This window comes from Stomoxys calcitrans, chromosome 2 (genome assembly GCF_963082655.1).
Source record: "Stomoxys calcitrans chromosome 2, idStoCalc2.1, whole genome shotgun sequence".
Taxonomy (NCBI): Eukaryota; Metazoa; Arthropoda; class Insecta; order Diptera; family Muscidae; genus Stomoxys; species Stomoxys calcitrans.
The window spans coordinates 156,355,307-156,380,932 of record NC_081553.1 but is presented as its reverse complement, the minus strand read 5'-3'; the positions used below and the strand labels follow the sequence as shown (position 1 = coordinate 156,380,932).

The 25,626-nt window shown below is 38.5% G+C and overlaps 1 protein-coding gene across 1 annotated transcript in view; it reads left to right on the top strand.

Moving 5' to 3' along the window:
• The window catches only part of LOC106091543 (proton-associated sugar transporter A), a 103,499-nt gene that overhangs the window by 56,416 nt on the left and 21,457 nt on the right, over positions 1–25,626 (top strand). The gene's annotated exons all lie outside the window — the stretch shown is intronic.

Here is a 25,626-nt window from a genome sequence, read left to right as displayed (position 1 = left end):
AACCAATGACCAACATCAGCGTCTGTTCCTAGGTTAGGGGCGGCTGGAGGCGAGCGTCGGATCTTGCAGCAAGTGGCTCGCCACAACGAAGGATACATGTGCAATCCCACAAAACCCATGCGGTTTGGGCGCTGGGCCAGTAACCCGCCCCCGGAAAACTATGAGAACTACTATGAGAAACAAAGAAATAGTAAAAACGGACCCCCCCAACCTTGACAACCCACGCAAACGAAAAAAGGAGCATGTTTTGCGGATCTGCACTTGGAATGTCCACACTCTTTATAGAGAAGGTGCAGTATACGCGCTGGCGGATGTATTAGAGAAGTACAAGGCAGACATTACCGCCTTACAGGAAGTGAAAGGAAGTGAAATTGATCACGTTGTGATAGATGGAAGGCATTCATCCAGCGTGTTAGATGTACGTTCGATCCGTGGAGCGAACATAGATTCGGGCCATTACCTTGTTGCAGCAAAGGTTCGCACCCGTTTGAACATGGCGAGGAAAGTACGATCTGACACTGCACGGAATCTGGACATTGAAAAGCTGCAAACACAACAAATGGCAGCGGCATACTCCACTCGACTGACCCAACTGCTTGATGAAAGCACTCCTTGTTCCGATGATATAATAGGGCAGAGGAAAACCAAATCCCACTCCATGGAAAATGCAAACTATTGCCCACTCCATGGAAAATGACGCGAATTCCGTACTTGGGTACCGGAAGCCTCCTTCAAGAAACCCATGGTACGACCAAGAGTGTCGAGATGCAAGCCAAGAACGCGGCTTATAGAGCTACCCTGCAATCACTAGCAACGCGCCAGATGAAGGAGAGTATCGGGAGAAAAGGAGAGAGGAGAAAGTCTATTCCGCAGAAATAAAAAGGAAATGGAAAGATGTGAGTGTTAGTGTAAGCGAATTGAGATGTACAGGAGTCAAAATGAAGTCCGGAAATTCTACCAAAGAATTAAACATCAAACCGATGGCTTTGGTGCAGGCACATCCTCCTGCAGAGACAAAGAAGGAAATCTGGTAACTGACACAGATAATATGCTGAGGATATGGAAAGAACATTTTACCCAACTGCTAGTGTCCGATGTTGGCGGCGAAGAGGATACCGCAGAACCAATCCCTGATGATGGTATAGAATGTTTACCTTCTAGTCAGAATGAGGTCCAAGTAGCAGTGACCCGACTAAAGAACAACAAGGCAGCAGGAGCCGACGGGTTACCCGCTGAACTATTTAAGACCGAAGGCGTCACGCTGATAAGGCGTATGTATCAGCTTATCTGCGCAATCTGGCTAGAAGAGCGCATACCCGATGATTAGAACCTCAGCATACTATGTCCCGTACACAAGAAAGGAAACACGACGGAATGTGCCAACTACAGAGGAATAAGTCTCCTCCCCATCGCATACAAGATACTCTCGAGCGTACTGTGTGAAAGATTAAACTCTACAATCAATGAGATAATTGGGCCCTATCAATGCGGCTTTAAACCTGGTGAATCCACCCTGGACCAGATATTCACACTGCGCCAAATCCTGAAAAAGACCCGAGAAGGACAAATCAACATCTACAATCTCTTTGTTGACTACAAAGCCGCCTTCGATACTCCTTTACGTTCAAAGGTATTTCAAGCCAAGTCTGAGTTTGGTATCCATGCAAAATTAATAAGACTCTGCAGGATGACACTTGCTGATACGCGTTCCTCAGTAAGAATAGGAAAGAATCTCTCCGAACCATTTAATACCAAACGATGTTTCAGACAAGGAGACAGCCTATCGTGTGATCTCTTAAGATCCTGTTGGAAAAGATTATACGAGATGCAGACGTGGATGGATATGGCACACCAATCACAAGAGAACACATGCTACTCGCCTATGCCGACGACCTTGATATCATAGGTCGGTCACCGGAAGTAGTAACTGCAGCCTTTGAAAGAATCGAAAGAGAGTCAGTTGAAAATGGTTCTGGCAGTAAATGGAGATAAGTCGAAATGGATGATTTCAACTCCCAAAAAGCTGCACAACCGATCAGATAAAGAAAATGGAGAAAGTAGGGAACCACAACATTGAGACAGTCAGTAACTTTATCTACCTCGGCACAGCCGTAACCGAAATGAATGACACCAATTTTGAGATAAAGCTAAGAATAGTACTGGCGAACAGATGCTACTTTGGACTAAGTAACCAGTTTAGAAATAAGTCCATCTCTCTTACACTATACAAGACACTGATACTACCCGTGCTGTTTTATGGTTCTGAAACATAGGTAACAGTGAAAGCAGATGAGGCAGTGCTTGGAGTATTTGAGAGAAAGATTCTTCGTAAAATATATCTACCAGTTTGCGATATGGGAGAATATAGGCGACGTATGAACCACGAGCGATAGCATAGCATACACGCATCAGAATACAACGGCTGCGTTGGCTAGGTCATGTTGTCAGAACGGATGACGAAGGACCAGCAAAGAAGTCTTTTGAAGGCAAACACGGTGGTACAAGCAAACCGGGAAGACCAAAAGCCCGAAACTTGGTGTCAGAGAGTTTAGAATAAGCGCAGAAGATCGGGGCACTTGGAACGCTATTATAAGCTCGGCTATTGGAACAAATATTCTGTCATAGCCAATTAAAGTAAAGTAAATCGTAAATGAAAATGTTTTCACAGATTTATGTCAGCATTTTTTTATATGGGGTTTTACTGTGAAATCGGAACTTAATACCCACCTTAAGGTGAAATTTTTAGAATTTTTAAACATTTTTTTTGCTTAGAAGTAGAAATTTCGGCCAAAATTTAGCAACATTAAAATTTTGTGAGGATCGTTTAAAAAATTACATTACTACTATACCAATCGAAAGAATTCTGAAAGGTGACTAAACCTCAAATAAAAAAACTTTCCCGCAAACGTATTCGTCGGTAAATTTATCACAAAATTAGGAATATATATTGATCACATTTAGTACTTTGTATGATGATAATCCTTATTGGAACAGATGGCGTCCAATCGTCTTGGCATCGATTCTAACAATTTTCGACACATTTCTGGAGTGATTTTGTCCCATTATTACCGCGACACTTGTTTGAGGATTGACCTAGATGAAATTTGGAGTTGTCCAATCCGGGATTCCAAATGTGACCAAAGATTTTCTATATGTGCTGTGTTGGTGGGGTCGTTATTTTCCTGGAACATAAATTCTTTATCTTGGAAACCCATTTTAAAATGGTTACATACGCTTTGGCTTCCATTGTTCCATCAATAAAAACCCCAAACCATTATTGAACCACCACCATGCTTAACTGTTGCACTTACGTTTTTTTTCAGTGATTCTTCAGACATTTCCAAATTATTTTATGGAATGGTTCGCTTCTTTGTACACGACTTATCTCAATAAAGTTAAGTCAAAAAAGTGATACATATGTGAAAAATTTCATGATGATTTGATATCATATGCTACCTGTACCTTGGTTACAAAAAGCAAACAGGCAGATTCGCGCCCAGACGGACATGGTTAAAGCGAACTAGGATTGTAATTCTGAGTCAATATTTAGTGCAAAACTAGTGCTTCTAAATGCAACTTGTGCTCAGTTAACAATAAGTGCCATATAAGGACTTACTTTGTGCACAAATTAAATTATAAGACCTAAAATCCTCCAATGGGTCCCAAAAAAATCACTTTTCCAATTTTGAATGCCTTTGCGGTACGTATTATCGCTAACCGATCTTCATGATATTTCGTATTTCATTTATTAGGATCAAAAGGAAAAATATGAAGGCGTCTCTCTATTTTCAAAAAAATCTTCCTTACACAATGGGACGGTATAAGGGGAGCCTTCCATTTAGCTTGGATGTGTTTCTTCCATTTAAGTTTTCTGCCAAGGTAAATAACCGGCATCATCTCTCTGTGGGATCCCAATTTGCTATATTTGTTTTGGGGGACATGTGGCGTACTTGGGTAGATCTTGGCTTAACCAAAATCTAGGCTTGGCTTAACCAAGATCTAGGTACCAGAATGCATTCAATATTGCAGAAACATTTGACCGTTAAAAAAGTTTGTTCTCGTGTCGATTGGTCGAAAGAAACGCTCCAAAATACGATCGCAATGCTTCGAAACACGTCTATGACATCGTGACAGATGATAAATCGTGGATTTACTCATATGAGCCCGAAAGTAAATAGCAGTCGACTGTATGAGTGTATCAAGATGAGCCAAATCCAACAGAAGTTGCTCGCGCACGAAGCACTTCCAAGCAAATTATCGCCTGTTTTTTCGGTAAAACTGGACACGTCGCAACGCAGAACAGTCAATTCTGAGTGGTACACCACCATTTGTTTGTCAGTTGTCTTCCAAGAAATAAGGAAAACCAACCGCCGAAGACGGATCACTCTTCACCACGACAATTGGAGCTCCCACACATTGACTCAAACAACTGCATTTTTGAGCACTCCAAACATCGATTCGATGAGTCATCCGATGTTTAGTCCTGACTTGGCACCGAAAGGCTTCTTTTTATTCCCGTACATAAAAAATAAAATGTGAGGTCAACGTTTTTCGACAATTGGTTCAAACGCATGGAAAAGTGTATAAATCTTAATGGGGAATATTTTGAAAAACCATAAACAACTTTCGATGATTAATATTTATTTTTGTTCTCTAATCCCGAAATAAAAAAGCAACCAATTTAGATTGTACACTAACTTTTATTGTAGATTGAGCATATGTAGGTACACGAATGTAGAAGTAAGTGATATTCATTGTTCTTATAGGTGGGTATTATATTCAGATTTCAGCTGAAAGATGTTCGAAAAATCACGATTAGAAATATATATACTTTTTAGGGTATGAAATGGATATTACGATGTTGCAAACGGAATGACTAAATGAATATACCTCCTTTCCTGTGGTGGTGGGTACAAAACTCTTTGGAAACATTTTAATTTGTGGTACTAAGTGCTTAACTATGTGGAAATATGACATTCATTAAAAGCGTGAATGGAAAGTTTATCAATTTGAGCCAACATGAAATGAAAACTGAGTTTCCGTTGCATTTTCGTAACAAATGTAACCAAACAAAGTTCTTTAATTTTTCTTTTTATACCCTCCACCATAGGATGGGCGTATACTAATTTCGTCATTCTATTTGTAACTCCTCAAAATATTCATCCGAGACCCCATAAAGTATATATATTCTTGATCGTCATGTCATTTAAGTCGATCTAGCCATGTCCGTCCGTCTGTCTGTCGAAAGCGCACTAACTTTCGAAGGAGTAAAGGTAGCCGCGTGAAATTTTGTACGAATAATTCTTATTTGTGTAAGTCAGTTGACATTGTAAATGGGCCAAATCGGTCCATGTTTTGATATACCTGTCATATAAACCGATCTTGGGTCTTGACTTCCTGAGCCTATAGAGGGCGCAATTGTCGTACCTAGTGCTGTGGCTGCCAGCGACCCTCTGGGTCGGGCTTTCTTCATGGTAAATCTTCTGGAGATTTAATTAGATACAATTTGAAAATCCAAATTGTATCTAATTAGATATGTTTTGATCCAAATATATCTAATGGCAGTTATAATTCGATCTGGCCATATCAATTTTTTTTACTCGGGTAGTTAAAAGTGTAAAATAGCCTGCGTATGGAAATAGGCGATAAGTGTTTTGTATTTGTTTGTTCCTAGATATTAAGCATTTTACAGATGGCATGCGTCTAAGCAAAACTAGTTCATTCCCAAACATCTTCTTTCTTCTTTGATGCGCTCTTCGATGTGCAGCAGGTGTTCTCCACAGCATTATAAGCAAATGTTCTCCAAGCCTAATCGAGAAATTATTTTATTAAGCTCATTTTAAACAACATTAATAACAATGTTGAATTAAATGAACTTTGGAACGGTAGCCATCGTGGCGCAGAGGTAAGCATGTCCGTCTATGGCGCCGTACGCCTCGGTTCGAATTCTGTTAAGAATATCCGAAGACATGCTCCGCGGTGGTTATCCCTCCTGATGCTGTTTAAGATCATTGATCTTAAACTTGAAAGGACAGCACTCATTGATATATGAGAAATTTGGCCCCTGTTCCTATGGAATTTTTGTAGGACCTTATGAACCATTTGTACCTGAGCTGCAGGGCAACAAAAACCAATTTTTCGATTCAAACAAATTTCCAGCTAATGATGAAAATTGAAGTGTTTATTAGATTAAAGTGTACTAAGTTCGGCCGGGCAGAATCTTATATAATCTCCATCATGGATCGTATTTGTAAAGTTCTTTGCCCGGTATCTCTTTATAGGCACACAAAGGATAACTGATAAAATTTGCCATACTTGGTTTGGATGTTGGAGACCATAGTGGAATCACTGAACAAACTTTCAGCCAAATGGATAAGAATCGGGAGATCGGTTTATATGGGTGCTATATCAGGTTAAAAACCGATTTAGACCATACTTTTCATGTTTGATGGAAGATAAAATAAAACACTGCATATATTCTCAATATCAGCTAAATCGGATAATAATTAAGCCCTCTCCTTCTCCGAAGTCAAGATCCGAGATCGGTTTATATGCCATCTATACCAAAACATGGACCGATTTAGCCCATCCCAACAGACTTGCACTAATAAGAAGTATTTGCGCAAAATTCCAAGCGCTTAACTTCATTCCTTCAGACAGACAGACAGACGGACGGACATGGCTAAATCGATTTAAAACTTCAATACGATCAATAATATATGTATATACTTTGTTAGATCACAGATCAATATTTTGATGAGTTACAAACGGAATGACGGAATGTGTATACCCCCATTCTATGGTGAAGGATATAAAAACAAAAAAAAACTGAGCTTAAAAATTCACCACGTACAATAGTTATGACCATATTATTGACAGTTTGTGCAAAAAGGAAAAATTTTCATTGGTCGAGAAGCTTCGAAATTTGCTATGATATTCAAAGTCTAGTAACCAGGGCTGCGGAGCCTATCGCGACTCCGACGACCCTGGGACAGAGTGTTAATACAAATATGAACATATATTTGGGTGATGTTTTAGTCACATAGAAAATAGAAATAGAAAAATTAAAGTCACGAATATTGCGATAAGGCGTAGAGATAATGCGCTTCCCATGATAAGAAATGTGAAGCATAAGTGCTTCATGGCTATTTGATGTTTAGGTTCGTGGCGCCTGTGTGCTTTTTGTTATGGACAATTACTACGACCCTTTTATGTACGTCATAAAACTCATTTGCACTAATAGTAATAAAATTAGAAGATACGTTTTCAGATTTTCATGAGTTCTAGTAATAGAACATTTATCAATAAATATTTAGTATAGATCTTATACTCAAAAGAAAGTGTGGCGTTTATATTAAAGAAAATTGGTCCTTCGAAAATTTTGTAACTAGCGATAATTGCAGGGAAGTCCAAAGGTTGGAAAAATAACCCTCAGAAAAATATAACGACGAATATTTTTCAAAGAAGAAAACAAAAAACACTTCAAGGCCATAACATTAAAATAAAATGAAGTGAGGAATTTAAAATAAACCACACGAAAATATTTGCATATGGTACAAATGATGACCAATATTTCATTGACATTTTTATACCCACCACCGAAGGATAGGGGTTAATTCATTTTGTCATTCCGTTTGCAACACATCGAAATATCCATTTCCGACCCTATAAAGTATATATATTCGTGATCAGCGTAAAAATCTAGGACGATCTAGCCATGTCCGTCCGTCTGTTAGTTGAAATCACGCTACAGTCTTTAAAAATAGAGATATAGAGCTGAAAGTTTGCATAGATTCTTTTTTTGTCCATAGGCAGATTAAGTTCTATGATGGGTTACATCGGACTATATGTTCATATAGCCCCCATATAGACCGATCCGCCGATTTAGGGTCTTAGGCCCATAAAAGCCACATTTATTAGTCGATTACGCTGAAATTTTGGACAGTGAGTTGTGTTAGACCAGTTGACATCCTTCTTCACTTTGGCCCAGATCGGTTCAGATTTGGAAATAGCTGCCATATAGACCGATCAGCCGTTATAGGGTCTTAGGCCCATAAAAGCCACATTTATTTTCCGATTTTGCTGAAATTTGGGACAGTGAGTTGTGTTAGGGCAGTCCACATCATTCTTCAACTTGGCCCAGATCGGTCCAGATTTGAATATAGCTGCCATATAGACCGATCTCTAGATTTAAGGCTTTGGGCCCATAAAAGACGCATTTATTGTCCGATGTCGTCGAAATTTGGGATAGTGAGTTAAGTTAAGCCCCTCTAAATACATCTGCAATATGACACAGATCGGTCCAGATTTGGATATAGGTGCCATATAGTCCGATCTCTCTATTTAAGGTTTTGGGGCCATAAACGGCGCATTTATTGTCCGATTTCGCCGAAATTTGGGACAGTGGGTTGTGTAAGGCTCTTCGACATGTTTCTGCAACTTGGCCCTAAACGGTGAAGATTTGGATATAGCTGCCATATCGACCGATATCTCGATTTAAAGTCTTGCTCACATAAAAGGCGCATTTATAATCCCATTTCACTGAAATTTGACAGAGTGACTTATATTAGGCTTTTCGACATCCGTGTCGCATATGGTTCAGATCGGTTTATTCTTAGATATAGCTCCTAAAACTATCGGTATTTTGTTATACACAATTGAACAATGACTTGTTCTTATTAGTATTTGGTCCACATCGGAACATATTTCGATATAGCTGCTATGGGGCATAAGGTATGCATTTTTGGTAGTGGTTGGTATCCAACGCCTTTTTACTTGTTTTCCATCAAATTGAAAAACTAACAAACAAGACAAGAAGCCTGTTAGAAGACAAAAAAGCCAACCCTGCAGAACAATAGATGGCAGAAATACAAAAGTACTTTAAGAACAAATACAAAACATAGTCTAAAGGCGTTAAATCGCACGATGTAGGTGGCCAATTGAGCAGTCCCGATCGTGAAATAAAATGTTCACCGAACTCGACTCTCAATAAGTCCATTGTTACGAGTGCTGTGTGGCATAAGGCACCGTCTTGTTGAAACCAAATGTCATGCAAGTCAAGCTCTTCCATTTTGGTAAAAAAAAATGTTGGATATCATCTCACGGTAGCGCCCACCATTCACAGTTACGGTACTATTCACATCATCTTTGAAGAAGTATGGTCCAATGATGCCACCAGAACTTGCAATGCTTCTGGCTGATCTTTACTCCAAATCGACAATTCTGCTTATTTACGTACCCATTGAGGCAAAAATTAGCTTCGTCGCTATAAAAAAGTGGATCTTCGGCCAACTTTCCAAGAGCCCATTCACCAAAAATTCTGCGTTGCGGTAGGTCGTTCGACTTCAATTCTTGCATCAGCTGTATTTTGAAAGGCTTCATCCCTAAATCCTTCAGCAAAATTGTCCACGTTGTTGAGTAACATAGGCTCAATTTCTGCGAACGGTGACGAATCGATAATTGATGGTCATCATTAAGACTTGCCGATACAGGCGCGATATTTTCTTCAGTTCGCACTCTACGTAAGCTTGTTTGTGGTTTAATGTCCAATGAGGTAAATTTGATGTGAAATTTAGTCACAATAGCCCAAAATAGCCGCTTCAGTGGGTTGACTAAACTGACCATAAAATGGAAGAAAAGAGCGATGAACTTTCTTAACAGGACACGCATTTGGATCACAAAATTCAATAATTTATAAGCGTTGTTCGTTTGTAAGACGATTCATGGTTAAATTATAGACCAAACTGAAAATGTTTGACAGTGAAACAAAACACGAAACGTGCGTGTTGCCAAAAAGATAATAAGCTAAAAAGTTACTCTTTATAAACGAAAGGCTGTTGAAGTTTTCATCATTCACCAAACAAAAAAGAATCTTGGTATATGTCTTACGATTTATTAAAAGAGTAAAAGGTAATAAAACAAAACATTACACAGGCTGAACGAATTCCTATTAAGCAACATCAAGAACGGGAATGGCCTAATGAGTTGAAGCAGTTGGCAGTTCCTGGTGTTTTAGATCATCGTAGCAAATTGGCTTCACTATTTCCACGATTAGACCAATTTGGAGTAATGTGGGTAGTATGAAGACTGCAATTCTCATCCTTGCCATACTACCAAAAACATCCGAAACTTATTCAGAAATCGAGTTTAGGGGATAATATCATCAGGCAACCTCACCTATACACCTTGCATGGTGGAAATCAAATTATGGAGAATATGAAATAGAAACAAAGCTGACTTACAAGGAGTTGAGTATAGTAATGGCACAGGTCGAAGCTGTATTATATTCAAAACCATTAAATCAGTAAAAATGCAATGCAAAACCGTTATTAGAGCATCCAACAAGATTAGAAGAAGGAAACCTTGGGTATATGGATAGATGAAAACTACTTCAAAGGATTAAAATTCATTTTTGGAGAAAATGGAAGGAGAATCGCAAGGAAAAATATTCTAGTAGGACAAGTTGTGATCCCCAGGAACGAGGAAACAAATCCAGCTCTTTGGCCAATTAGCGAGAGTAATAGACGTTCATCCGGGGAAGGATGGAATTGTGAGAGTGGTGACGGTGAAGTCTAAAGATGGAGTATTGAATAAAGTATGGCCCCTTGAACACTAAAACTTGGAGGAGTTACCCCTGCCGAATGAAGTAGAATATCCAAGCTAGACTACGATAAATTTGACACGATAGTTGTACAGAGCACCATTACTATCGTTGATGATTATCTATTTTGTCCGATGTTAATCACCAAGGCTTCGGAAATAGCGTCCATCATTGCAAGAAAATCATACTTCCTTATACTGGTAGTTGTAGTAATATAATTCTAAGTATTTTACTTTAATTTAATCTTATACCTAAATTGAATCATATACCTATATAAATTTGTGCCCCCGGGAGAATGTTCATAAAAATATGAACATATGTTTCGATGATGTTTAGTCGCATAGAAAATAGATTTTAAAGTCATGAATATTGCGATAAGGCGTAGAGATATTGCACTTCCCATGATAAGGAATGTGAAGCATAAGTGTTTCATATCTATTTGATGTTTAGGTTCGTGGCGCCTGTGTACTGTGTGTTATAGACAATTACTACGACCCTATCAAGTATGTCATAAAGCACATGTGTGCGCATGTGTACGTAGGATGGTAATAAAATTAGAAGATAAGGGCGAACGAAGTTACCACTGAGTTAGTACCTCGTTAAAGATTTTCACGAGTTCTATTAGTAGAACAATTATTAACAAATATTAGGTATAGATCGTGAACTCAAAGGGAATTGTGGCCTTTAATTCCAAGAATACGGTGTATTAAGCCGGAGTCAACGAGAGGTTCGGAGTCGGACCAAGCGTGCTCAACTCCGAACCACAACCCAACACCGGCTCAATAGTCCGACTCCGGCCTCAGAAGCTCATGCTTCAATACTTTAACGTCTATAGTATGCATAATTTTAAGGATCATTTTGAACCCTTTTTAATTTTTTGGTTTGTACACTGAAAAAATGTTGGTCCCAATTTCAAAGATTCGATCCAAAGATAAGTAAACATAATTTAAAGATGAAAAATTTTATGACTTTTTAAGGAAGCATTTTCTTTGGTGAAAGATATTTTTTCTTATATCAAGGAGTTTTTATTTTAGATGATAGGTTAAAAGATCCGTGATTTTGCGTCTTTTTATTAAAGACAAAAATCTAAAGTGCATGTCAAAGTATGGTTGAAAGTTATGGAATTGGCTTTGGGACAAGACAATGGTGTACCTTAGTTAAAGACACAAATTAGACTTAGAAATAGGAACGTCTTTAAATGTTTAGTTTTTGTTTTCGGTTAAGATGTTAAGTTTAAAAAAAAACAATTTTTGGAAAAAAAAATTGGACAGTCAACTGTGACTTAAAATAAGAACCAATCAGCGATCGAAAGGTATGATCGTGTCCGTTAGTAAATAGGAAATTAAATAAAAAAATAAGATCTTTATTTTCAAGTTTTAGTTCTTTGCTTAAACTAAGGAAAGGAAACGAAGAAGGAAAAATCTTAAATTTTCGGCCAACTTTTTCTCTGTACGGTGACATAGCAAACATATGACAGTTGCAGTTAGCAAACATTTTCCCTGCTATTGTTCTATCAAAATCGTCAAAAATCTGCAAAATATTAAAAACATAAAACTGCTGAATTTGATATGATAACAAACAAACTGTTGTGCAATTAGGGCACACACAGTTTGTTGAGCACGTACTTCGTGGTTGTTTATTCCCAATAATTATCATTATCTGAAATTTGGTACATATTATAAATAAATAATAAAATAGTATAAATAAATAAATAAATAGATTAACAAGATTTTCAGCAAACAACAGACTTTTTAGCAATCAGTCAAATCAAATTTCAAACAAGAGTACTTTTTCGATAATACTATACTATAATAGTTAGCATACAGTGTTTGCTGTTTTCAGCAAATTCTTTTCTGAGTGTGATCACTATACAGAGATTTTATTTCGTATTGATCAGGTATGGCTTGAAACAGAAGCGACATCAATAGTTAAATATTCCTTACATTATACACATAGGTTGGTGGTGGTATAGAGGATTCATCTTGGTTTTAACTCTCACCACTTTCCGTCTAGCTGCCAAGAATTGCAAATTGATTCTCAGAAGCTGGATTATTTTTTTCAAGCCAGTATACACGTCTGCACGTCTATCCCTTCTAAACCAGAAAAGGAAGTGGCAACTGTGGAGGATATAGACATAATGGTCAAGCGGATCACGAAGACCCTGAATGACTCGCTTGTGTCAGCATGTCCTAACGCCAAGCCAAAGGGCAAAAAGCGACCGCCATGTCGGACCAGACCGAAAAGCACAAGAGCATCACACGATTGGGACATCTATTAGGCTGAGCTAAGAAAATATAAGGGCGTGCTGAGAAAGGCTCAGAAAAAATCCTGGGTAGAACTTTGCAGCTCTGAGGCCTCTAGACTAAGGAAGATTATGTTCTCGAGACCTATTATGATAGGGAATATACAGAAGTCAGAGAACGTATGGGCAGTGTCTAGTGAGGTAACTCTAGAACTACTCGTTGGTACACATTTCCCGGGAAATTCTCCAATGGAAATCGTTGCGCCAGAAGAGGTTGTCACTGGTATGCATTCCTCGGAGGTTATTAGGCAGATTGTGTCTGAGCCGAAAATCCTTTGGGTGATAAGAAGTTTCGACTCCTTTAAGCCGCCAGGCCCTGATGATGTATCACCGGTTGAATTACAATCTGTGCCTGATAGACTGGTTCCTTGGCTTAGGGAGATATACTCTGCTTGTTTCAGCATGTCATATACGAGGGTTGCCTTTATATTTCGGGATTGGACATCCCTTGTTTTGCAAACTGCCAATTGACAACTCTATCGTAAGCTTGACATTTTTGAGGTTATGCGTACTTAGAACGTTTTGACATACGAGCGCTATCCTCCCCCAAAAAATGGAATTAAATCGTGAACATTTTCGTGGGATATTTTTTACAACTTTCGACTCAACAACAGTGCATCGATGAACTTAATTCAATTTTTGGCGATGAAGCTCCAATAAGGACCAGTGTTTATCGATGGTATGGTGAATTCGACCGAGGTCGTAGTTCACTCCTAGACGAATTTCCTGAAGGTCTTCCAAAATCAGTTGTTGTTTCAAAACCCTGACATTGCAAGATCGTCATAATTTGTCAATCGCTCAAAAAAGGCTCGTGTCGATTGGTCGAAAGAAATGCTCCAAAAATACGATCGCGGTGCATCGAAACACATCTATGACATCGTGGCAGGTTATGAATCGTGGATTTACGCGTATGAGCCCGAAAGTAAACAGCATTCGGCTGTATGGGTGTTTCAAGATAAGCCAAGTTCAATAAAAGTTGCTCGTGCACGAAGAACTTCCAAGCGAATGATCGCCTGTTTTTTTCAGAAAAACTGAACATGTCGCAAACGTACTACTAGAACAACGCTGAACAGTCAATTCTGAGTGGTACACCACCATTTGTTTGCCAGTTGTCTTCCAAGAAATCAGGAAAACCAACCGCCGAAGATGGAACACTCTTCACCACGACAATTCGATCTCTCACACACCTGCTCAACAACATCGGTTTGATGAGTCATCCGCCGTATAGTTTTGACTTGGCACCGAATGACTTCTTTTTATTCCCGTACGTAAAAAATAAAATGAGAAGTCAAAGTTTTTCGACACCTGAAGAAGCGGTTCAATGTGACAAAAGTGCTCGACAATTCGACAAAAAGAGATACACTTCAGGAAGCTCTACGTGCAACAGCGAAGTGGGCTACCAAAAGTGGTCTAGGTATAAATACAGAAGTAGTTCTCTTCTGCAGGAGATGCAGGTTACCTACAATGGCACCTGTCTCTTTGGGAGGAGAGAATGTTCCATTTATAGAAAGCGCAAAATACCTGGGTGTTTTGCTATCCCTATGCACCTGCCAGAGCGCAATTGGCAAAATATGGGGATTTAGATCGCTCTTCATGCATTTGGTATATACTGCAGATGTCAGACCTATAATGGACCAACTGTGCAATAGTCAACCGGATCCAAAGGATGGCTTGTTTGTGCATCACAGCCGCACTGAGGACGACACCATCTGATGCACTGAATTTAATACCACATCTAATGCCTCTGGACATTGTGGCTAGACAAATTGCTACGACCACTGCTGTGAGGTTAAGGGAGCTTTCTCTTTGGTCATGTGGCGGCTACGGACACTGTGAGAATAGAAGTTACTTAGACTTCTATATGGATGGTTCCAAACTAGACGACCAGATAGGCTTTGGGGTTAAAACATTACCCGACTACTGCAGTGTGTATCAAGCGGAGATCCTTGCAATTAAGGAAGTGGTTGAATGGCTAAGATATACTGCCAAAATGACTATTGGCATTATTATCTTCTCAGACAGCGATTTAATCCCTGGAGAACGAATTTCTTGAATAGGTCTACCGCTTTGCTGTCACTGGCTAGAACAGGCGTCTTAATCATTGTGTCCGTCATGACAGGCCGCTTTCTAATCGGAAAACAAACTGGCAGACCGAAGGTTGCCAGCAACGACTTTTGCAGAAGCTGTGAGGGCATCGAAGAAGAAGAGATTATAGAACACCTTCTGTATGTGTGTCCCGCACTAGCAGTCAGAGGGAGTTCCACCTTGGTTGCTCATTTCTTTGAGCGCCTGTCTGATTAAGATATTTAAAGCGATCTGGATGGTTCAACGGTAGGAACTAAAAAGCATCTTCCTTCTTCTGTTCCAGTCGTATCACAATGGACGAAAACATCTAAGTGAGTCTGATGGTAGACTACTACCCAAACCCAACCTAGCCTATTCATTTGCTGTGGATGGATTTTTATTGGCACTTGATTGGTTTGGTCTTTCTCTGTCTTCTATTTTTTTTAACTGTTGCAATTCTAAGTAGAAACCACGGATTCGGGGCGGAGCAGGGGTGTTTTTCCGGGGCGGGAGTGGAGCGGCAGCGAATTTTTTGGCCAAAATGAAAATGGGATAGTGAGTGTGAACGAGACTAAAAGGCACAGCAAGAAATTCTGTGCCAGCATTCAGTGCTCAAACAGACATCGACATGTTAACGCGTGTGGGGTGTGTTATTTTTTTCACGCTTTGTAAGAAAATTTGAATGAAACGTAAATAGTAAGAAAATATTTTGGTAGTGGATAAAAAATATTTTTTGTTAATAAAAGAAATTCCTGTTTAGAAGTTATTACTATGTAAAACATAGTTGCAATATATATATAAATCTATATGGAAGAATTTATTTTTATTTTAATGTGATAATTATTATTTTCACACTACTTTGTTTTAAATAAAAGATTTTGAAGAAAAGACTTGGAAGAATTTATTATTAGATATTATTTTTCTATTTACATTTGTAAATAAAAAAAGTAATCGCGACAAACATGGATTTTCCAATGTGGAAAAATGTGGAAAAAATTGAAAAAGACTTAAAACAATTTTAGTTTACAAATAAGGGGAAAATCTATTCATTTCTAAGTTATGTTTTCGATGTCTTTTCTAAACAAGAAAAAAAATTTAGATAAAATTTTGCTTTTATTATTGCTCAAAAATTAACAGTATTACGGGGAACATTTTTACGTCGCAAGAGTAGTGATTCTAAATATATGAATATAATTTAGTTTTTTCATTGTTTCGACAATAATTCTTTTAGCATCTGTGAATGGTCTACCTTTTTTAACAATGTCAAAGCTTATGGCTTTAATTATGTTTTTTTTTTTCTTCCTTTATTATCTTACTAGCTGACCCGGGCCCGCTCTGCTGCGCATTCTTTTACTTTATATAGAACAAAATTTTCCTTGGAATATTTATTTTCGACAATTAAAGATATTTTAGTAAAGGGTGATTTTTTTGAGGTTAGGATTTTCATGCATTAGTATTTGACAGATCACGTGGGATTTCAGACATGGTGTCAAAGAGAAAGATGCTCAGTATGCTTTGACATTTCATCATGAATAGACTTACTAACGAGCAACGCTTGCAAATCATTGAATTTTATTACCAAAATCAGTGTTCGGTTCGAAATGTGTTCATTCACCGTAACGTTGCGTCCAACAGCATCTTTGAAAAAATACGGTCCAATGATTCCACCAGCGTACAAACCACACCAAACAGTGCATTTTTCGGGATGCATGGGCAGTTCTTGAACGGCTTCTGGTTGCTCTTCACTCCAAATGCGGCAATTTTGCTTATTTACGTAGCCATTCAACCAGAAATGAGCCTCATCGCTGAACAAAATTGTCAAAATTTGAACACATTTCGAACCGAACACTGATTTTGGTAATAAAATTCAATGATTTGCAAGCGTTGCTCCCACGTGATCTGTCAAATACTAATGCATGAAAATCCTAACCTCAAAAAAATCACCCTTTACAATACCATACTACGAAAATAGTATATCGCTTGACTAACAGTTTTACATTATAAGTACCTTTATCTGAATCCCATATGAACTTTATTGGTCTACGAATTTAAGTTTGGATGTAAGGTGTACTCCATTCTTAAAATACTTCATTTCAGCCCGATATTCTCATGTTTTCCCGTATTTAGAGGTGTTTTCGGGGGTGAGGTGGTCCCCCCAGATACTTGAGCCTGGAAAAATATCAGCATCGTGCTCTTGTCTCAAATACAATTTATTTAAACCACAGATTGCCATTGGCTGAAGAGGAGTTTACAGGATGAGGCGTCCCCCAAACACATGGCCCCAAAATTGGTTATCAAATTCGTTTTCTAATCTCAAATACCTTCCATTTGAGCCACATATTGCCATGGTCGAACAATTTTTTTCTTTGGGGGTGTTTTGGGAAAGGGGTGATGCCCTTAATATATGGTTCTACATTTGGATATCAAATTCGAATTCTACTCCCAAATACCTTTATTTGAGCCCCATATTGCGATGGTCACTAAAAAATTGATGTTTGTGGGGTATTTTGGGAAAGTGGTAGACCCCCAGAAAATTGGTCCCGAAAGTGGGTATCGATTCTTGCTCTAACCCCAATACCTTTCATTTAAGCTCCACATTGACATCGTCGGTAAATATGACCGATTTAGGGGTGATTTGGGGATTGAGCTGGTCCCCCAAACGCTATGCCCGGAAAATATATCAGCATCGTGTTCTATCCTCATATATCTATATATCATTTATTTGAACTCCATTTTGCCATTGGTCTCAAAATTGGATATCAAATTCGTTTTCTAATCTCATTTAAACTCCTTATTGCAAAAGTCAGCAAATATGTCCGGTTTGGGGTATTGGCCCTAAAAACTATAAATATTTAGTTCCACTCTCCTTAAGACCCAAATTGTCTTGGTGAGCAAACGTGGCCGGCTTGGGGGGTGTTTTGGGGGATGGACGGCCACTCAGTTAGTTGGCATTGGAAAAATATATCGGATTCGTGTTCCACTCTAAAAACCCTCTTATTTGAGCCTTATATTGCAAAAGTCAGCAAATACTTACTATTTGGGTATTGTTGTGGGAGTGGGGTGGGCCCATAGACACTTTTCCCAAATATTGATATCAGATTCGTGCTTTACTCCCAAAGACCTTTCATTTGAGCTCCATATGGTTATGGTCGTAAATTTGTCCCCTTTGGGGGATGTTTTTGGGGAGAGGCGGCCCCCAAACACTTGGTCCCATATTTGGATATCAGATTTCAATTCTCCACTCAAATACCTTTTATTTAAGCCCCATATTCCCATGGTCACTAAATAAGTCCTGTTTGGGGGGGTGTTTTGGGGAAGGGGTGGACCCCCAGAAACGTGGTCCCACATTTGGATATCAGATTCGTATTCTACTCGAAAATACCTTTCATTTGAGTCCCATATTGCCATGATCGGTAAATATGTCCGATTTAGGGGTGTTTTGAGGCTTGGGGTGGTCCCCCTAGCACTTGGTCCGACAATTGGATATCTGATACGTTTTCTTATTCTAAATACCTTTCATTTTTATCCCATATTGTCGTGATTGGTCTAAATATATGTTTGGGTACTATATGAGAGCACACACCCATCGCACCACCCATCTCCGAGATCTGGTGTTTCTGAAAATTAGGGCAAGGGGGAGGGTCCGCCCCCCCTTCAGATATCAAAAAATGTAGTACCCCATTTTCACCACGGGGTCATTATGCACCATCTGTGGAAATTTCAAGAAAATCGGTTCAGCCGTTTCTGGGTCTATAAGGAACACACAAACGTACAAACAAACAAACAAACAAACCTACAAACAAACACAAATTGATTTTTATATATAAGATTAGCTGCCATGTAGACCGATCTTCCGATTAAGGATTTTAAACCGATTAAAGCCCCATTTGTTACCCGATTTCGCTGAAATTTGGAACATTGAGTTACACTAGGCCTCAGCGTTCAGCGTCATAGGCGGACATGCTTATCTCTGCTCTACGAAAGGTTTATGATAATATAGGATAATAAATATATAAGGGTAGTGGGTATCCAAAGTTCAGCACGACCGAACTTAATGCGTTTTTACTTGTTTCTTTAAAACTCGGCTAGGAATTGCTTCCGGTATGTGCTTAAGAAGTAAAGTCGGATAACCTGTTTATATGGGAGCAATACCCACGGATTCAGACCATACGTGGCATGGATGTTGGAAATTGCAAGAAAAATAAAAATCAAGTGAAATAATCAAAAACAAAATCAAATCAAATAATAATTACGCCATCTAGGCACTTAGGAAGTAAAATCGGGATGTTTATATGAGGGTTATGGACCGATTGGGACTATACTTTACAAAAATGTTGGAGGTCATTAAAGAAGCCGGGGCCTAATCAAGGCATTTTATTTCGAGATTTATCAATCGAATTGTAAAATTTCGGTTGGTCTGAGAAATCAATTTGAATTCGTTTTACAACCTTGAGATCAAGATTTGTGCCATTTTTATAAAGTTTTGGAAATTAGCAGAGACTCTATGTCTCGTATAAATGTTGGCACAAACCAAGGCCAAGGATAATTTGAAAATATTATGTTTAATATGTGTATCAATATTTTAGGTTTATGCATATCAAAAGCATAATGTGAAAAAGAAGCTGACATTTAATAAGGCTTCATTCATTAAAAGAACTGGTGGAGGTCATTATGAGGAGAAGAGACTGACTGACGAAGCAGCTGGACTTACAGCAGCAGTAGAGGGGTTGTTGTTAGTGCATCGTTTCGGTATGTACGTTAAAAGAAAAACAGTTAAAATGAATGGAAGAAATAACGACAAAATGGATAAATTGATAACTTTAAAGCGAAAATCGTTGCCTTCAAAGAAAATACAAATCCAACATGGCTACTAAAAAATTGATCTCGATCGTGTTAAATTTCTATTACATTAATTTTTCTAAATACCTGAAGTATTTTTTTTTCAATTGAATTGAAAGTGCTTTACTTTCACTTATAATATTTTTTATGTTTTTGACAACAAATATATATTTTTGTACATAGCACAAACATATCAAATGATTGCCGGCGACCTACCTACGCCGGAGCCCGTGTCAGCGCCCCTGCGGAACCATCTTGTTCCCTCAACAAATCTCAGGAGAGATACCAGAGGTACGTTCGCAAGTTCACCCAGATCACAGAAGAAACGGCTCTCCAGTGAGAAAAGCCTACGTCTCTGCAGATCCGGACAGGAACAAAGCAAGTGCTCAATGGTCTCCTCCTCATCCTCATCGAGGCAACTCCTACAGAAGTCATTGTGCGGTATCTCCATGCGCGCCGCCATGTGGCCTGTGGCACAGTGTCCGGTTATGACCCCTGTCAAAGTACTCATCGACCCTTATCGAACGCCAGCAATTCCCTCGTCCTCCTCCGGTCGATGACCGGCCATAGCGCCTTCGCAGTCCGGCAACCATCCACCGGGTCCCATCTCGCCACGGACGCCGCCCAGGCTTTCCCCTTTACTAAGTTCAGTAGCTCGACAAATGGCACGTAGGCAAAACCGATGACTGGTCCGCCCGGCGCAGACAAACCACTCCTGGCGCACTCGTCCGGAATCTCCTCATGCCCGGGAAACCATGTCAGCGTCACATCATAGGCCCGGAACCTATCCAAGGATTCCAAACAATCCGCCACGCATCTCGACCTCGCCATACTCGACCCCAAGGCCTTGAGCGCCGCCATAGTGTCCGCATAAATTCTGAGTTTCGAGGGCGGTAGGCCCCTTGCCAGAATTTCTATTGCGGCTACTGCAATGGCACAGACCTCTGCTTGAAAGACCGTACACTCGTCCGGCAGTCTCAGAGACATACTGATATTAAGTGCATCAGAGTAGACACCCAATCCAGTCCCTGACTCGAAGTCTCATCCTCCTCAAGTACACCATCCGCCCTTCAGGTAGTCGGAGATCCTGCTCAGTTTGATGTTGTTAACTTAATGACAGTTCATAGGGCACGGTGTGTAAATAAATAGGTTTACCTAATATGACCCAACGTTTTGCATACACTGATTAAAGGGTTTCTATTTTGCTTTTCTATTTTAATATGAACAAGAACAAAACCTGTTGGTCTACGCTAGACACAATTCAAACAACAAAATAATTTTGTGGGTAAAATAAAAAGAAGCGCAAAGTCGAAGTACATTTTTAGAAAAAAAATTAAATTTAAGAAACTTTAAAAAAGTTTTATGCCGTTAAAGATATTATAAATATATAAAATATTTTTTCCTTCGTATGGCATTATCATGTGTGGGATGGATTTTAGTAACATTTTTGGCATATCGCCGGAGTTATAAATTAATCACAACAAGTAAAAGCGTGCTAAGTCCGGTCGGGCCGAACTGCTAAAATATGTCCGTCCGTCTGTCGAAATCTCGATAGCGCGTAAAGCTAGCCGCTTGAAATTTTACACAGACACTTAACATTGATATATGTCGTTAGGGATTGCAAATGGATCACATCGGTTCAGATTTGGATATATCTCCCATCAGGGACGTAGGCAGTATTTTATTTGGGGGGGCCACCCCACATTTTTCCAAATTTGCCTAAATTCTTCTGTTACTGTGAAATTGGTGAAGATACCTCAAACTTTTTTTTGAAAATTTAGTCGCTATTGGGTGCAGGAATTGGCCCATAGGCGGTGACATTTAGTTAAAGTCAGAGCTAAACTTTGTACACACTATTTATAGGCCGATCTTTATCTTTCAAAACCTTCATATTTCATATTTATTTTTGACAATTAAAGATCTTTTAGTAAAATACCATGCTACGAAAATAGTATATCGCTTGACTAACAGTTTTACAATATAAGTGCCTTTATCTGAATCCGATATGAACTTTATTGGTCTACGAATTTAAGTTTGGATGTAAGGTGTACTCCATTCTTAAAATACTTCATTTCAGCCCGATGTTCTCATGTTTTCCCGTATTTAGAGGTGTTTTCGGGGGTGAGGTGGTCCCCCAGACACTTGAGCCTGAAAAATACCAGCATCGTGCTCTTGTCTCAAATGCCATTTATGTAAACCCCATATTGCCATTGGCTGAAGAGGAGTTTACAGGATGAGGCGTCCCCCAAACACATGGCCCCAAAATTGGTTATCAAATTCGTTTTCTAATCTCAAATACCTTTCATTTGAGCCACATATTGGCATGGTCGAACAATTTTTTTCTTTGGGGGTGTTTTGGGAAAGGGGTGATGCCCTTAGTACATGGTCCTACATTTGGATATGAAATTCGTATTCTACTCCCAAATACATTTATTTGAGCCCCATATTGCGATGGTCAGTAAAAATTGATGTTTGTGGGGTATTTTGGGAAAGGGGTAGACCCTCAGAAAATTGATCCCGAAAATGGGTATCAATTCTTGCTCAACCCCCAATACCTTTCATTTAAGCCCCACATTGTCACGGTCGGTAAATATGCCCGATTTAGGTGTTTTGGGGAGTGGGGTGGTCCCCAAATTCTAAGCCCTGAAAATATATCACCAACGTGCCCTATTCTTATATATCTATATATCATTTATTTGAACCCCATATTGCCATTGGCCTCAAAATTGGATATCTAATTCGTTTTCTAATCTCATTTAAACTCCTTATTGCAAAAGTCAGCAAATATGTCCGGTTTGGGGTATTGGCCCTAAAAATATTTAGTCCCACTCTCTTTAAGACCCAAATTGTCTTGGTGAGCAAATACGTCCTATTTGGGGGTTGTTATGGTGGTAGGACGTCCGCTAGACAGTTGGCCCCTAATTTTGATATCAGATACGTGGTCTACTCCCACATACCTTTAATTTGAGCCCCATATTTCCATAGTCGGCAAACATGCTCGGATTGGGGTGGTGTTTTGGGGGATGCGCGGCCACTCAGTGAGTTGGCCTTGAAAATATATATCGGATTTGTGTTCTAGTTTAAAAACCCTCTTATTTGAGCCTCATATTTCCATAGTCAGAAAATACTTACTATTTGGGTGGTATTGTGGAGGTGGGGTGGCCCCATAGACACTTTTCCCGAGTATTGATATCAAATTCGTGCTTTACTCCCAAAGACCTTTCATTTGAGCCCCATATTGCTATGGTCGTAAATTTGTCCCCTTTGGGGGATGTTTTTGGTGAGAGGCGGCCCCCCAAACACTTGGTCCCATATTTGGATATCAGATTCGTATTGTGCATTCAAATACCTTTTATTTAGGCCCCATATTCCCATGGTCAGTAAATAAGTCCTGTTTGGAGGGTGTTTTGGGAAAGGGTGGACTCCTAGAAACGTGGTCCCTCATTTGGGTATCAGATTCGTATTCTACTCGCAAATACCTTTCATTTGAGTCCCATATTGCCATGGTCGGTAAATATGTCAGACTTAGGGGTGGTTTGGGGCTTGGGGTCCGACAATTGGATATCAGATACGTTTTCTTATCCTAAATACCTTTCATTTGAGTCCCATATTGTCGGGATTTGTGTAAATATATGTTTGGTAGGGTTTAGGGTGGGACAGTCCCCCAAATTTTATTTTTGGGGTACTACAATATATGAAAGCACACAATATTTCGCTTAAATCGCACCACCCAGCTCTGAGATCTGGCGTTTCTGAAAATTAGGGTAAGGGGGAGGGTCCGCCCCACCTTCAGATATCAAAAAATGTAGTACCCTATTTTCACCACGGGGTCAATATGTACCATCTGTGGAAATTTCAAGAAAATCGGTTCAGCCGTTTCTGAAACTACATATAAGGAACACACAAACATGCAAACAAACAAACACAAAATGATTTTTATATATAAAATTTTGTTTTGTTTGTTTATTCTCAAACAAGTTTTAAGATTTTAATAGGTTTTTGTTTATGTCTGTCAATTGATTTTAAACGACTTTTATTGCCATAAAATGTTATTCAAACAAATTGAAAAAATTGGGCAACTAAATATAAATGTTAAATAATTCAAAAAAATAAGTTTTGACCAATTTGTACGACAAGCCATCTACGTTCTGCTTAAATGATGCCGCTATTTTCTACTCCGTACTTTATTAAAATCGATCGAAAATACTTTTTTTGATGGAAAAGATGTGCGATAAAACTTGCATCCAACTATTGGCGTATAAAAAATAAATTAAAGGAAGGAGATAGCTTAAACTAGGCCTTTCACCTACAAATTTACAAACCCCACTCTTTTTACAGCTGCTTCAAATACACTCTTAGTTCTGTTTTTTTGTGAACAATCCACGATCAGATTTCCGTACCTTGTTTTTCGAAACACAATCTTATTTTTATAGCGCACAATTTTACCGTGAGCGAGGAAGTGGCGAATATCTCTTATCGCGATTACAGTAACTTGAATTTTTCTGTCTTACATGGCAGGATATATCAAGTGAATTGGAGTATATTCCTATAATTTGCATAATGTCTTTATAAGCACTAAAGTTTTCCTAATTTATTGGAGATAAAATAAGAAAATGTGGTAAAACTAGATATCAGAAATACGAAGAGAATTTCATGTTATTGCAGTTGTAAACTTTTTTCTTTCTTTGCTCACTAATTTGCGCTCGGTAGATGAAATAAATAAATAATTGATGTCGAATGACCTAGCGACAACTGTAAGTTTCATATAAAACTCCCATTGATAAAAGTCTGCCGACTAATATTACTTTAAAACATTTCTTTATTTAAGGTGGGTAGTAAGATCTTTCCATTGTAATCTTTCATTGTAAAAAGATTTTTTGGAAGAAAATCAATAATACAAAAAGTAAATTTTAAGATTTTTTAAAAAATAATTCACTGCGTCGAAACCTGCAGAACTTACAAATTTCTACTAGAATCAACGCTGCTTGCTATTGTCTGATAGATTTCGATCCTAACTCACTATGAGCCACGCATCAATTGCCTTAAATACTATATCGTGAATTATGAAATTCCAAACACAAAACGGAATTTTTTCATTTGAAATAATTATTTTAAAATGTAAATGAATTAATCTAGGCGGTCTTTAAAGAAAATGTCATTAACCCATTAAATACGAATGGATAGAAAGTACCCATGAATGAAGCTGTCTTAAAAAAATTTCAGCTCGGGCTAGGAAAGAGGTATCCTAATGAAATTTGGATTGGCGTAAAGTGGATGACTAAAACTGGATAAAAACTAATTTTCCCGTAATATAAGACCATGTTTTGGGGAAAATTGGCTTGTCCAAAGTCGACAATTTTTACATCCAACAATATCCAACAAAAATTATACTCAAAATTCTTAGGAGTGAGATTTCTGGACTCCATTTTAGTGACTTGTTGCATTTGATGGTTTCTATACTAAAAAAATAAATTTATGGCGATAAGCCAGCTGGTGCTATTTTATGTCGATGTAATTAAATCCAAGTTTCTTCGCCACATTATTATAACATGTTAAAATTGATTTTTTTTATAAACACATTGTGGCTTAGGAAATAAAACAAAACATATATTTAAATGATTTTTTTTTTAATTTCCGTCAAAAAAATTTTGTTTCAAAAAAAAGTGACTACGTCTATATAAATGCCCTAAATTATGAATATATAAAATGTCATCCGAATTGGACAAGGGAATCGAGGGTCAAGCGTTATGGGTTAAATTTTGTTAAAAAATATTTATTAAAAATTGTCTATAGAAAAAATTTTAGCAAAAAGTTTTCGTTT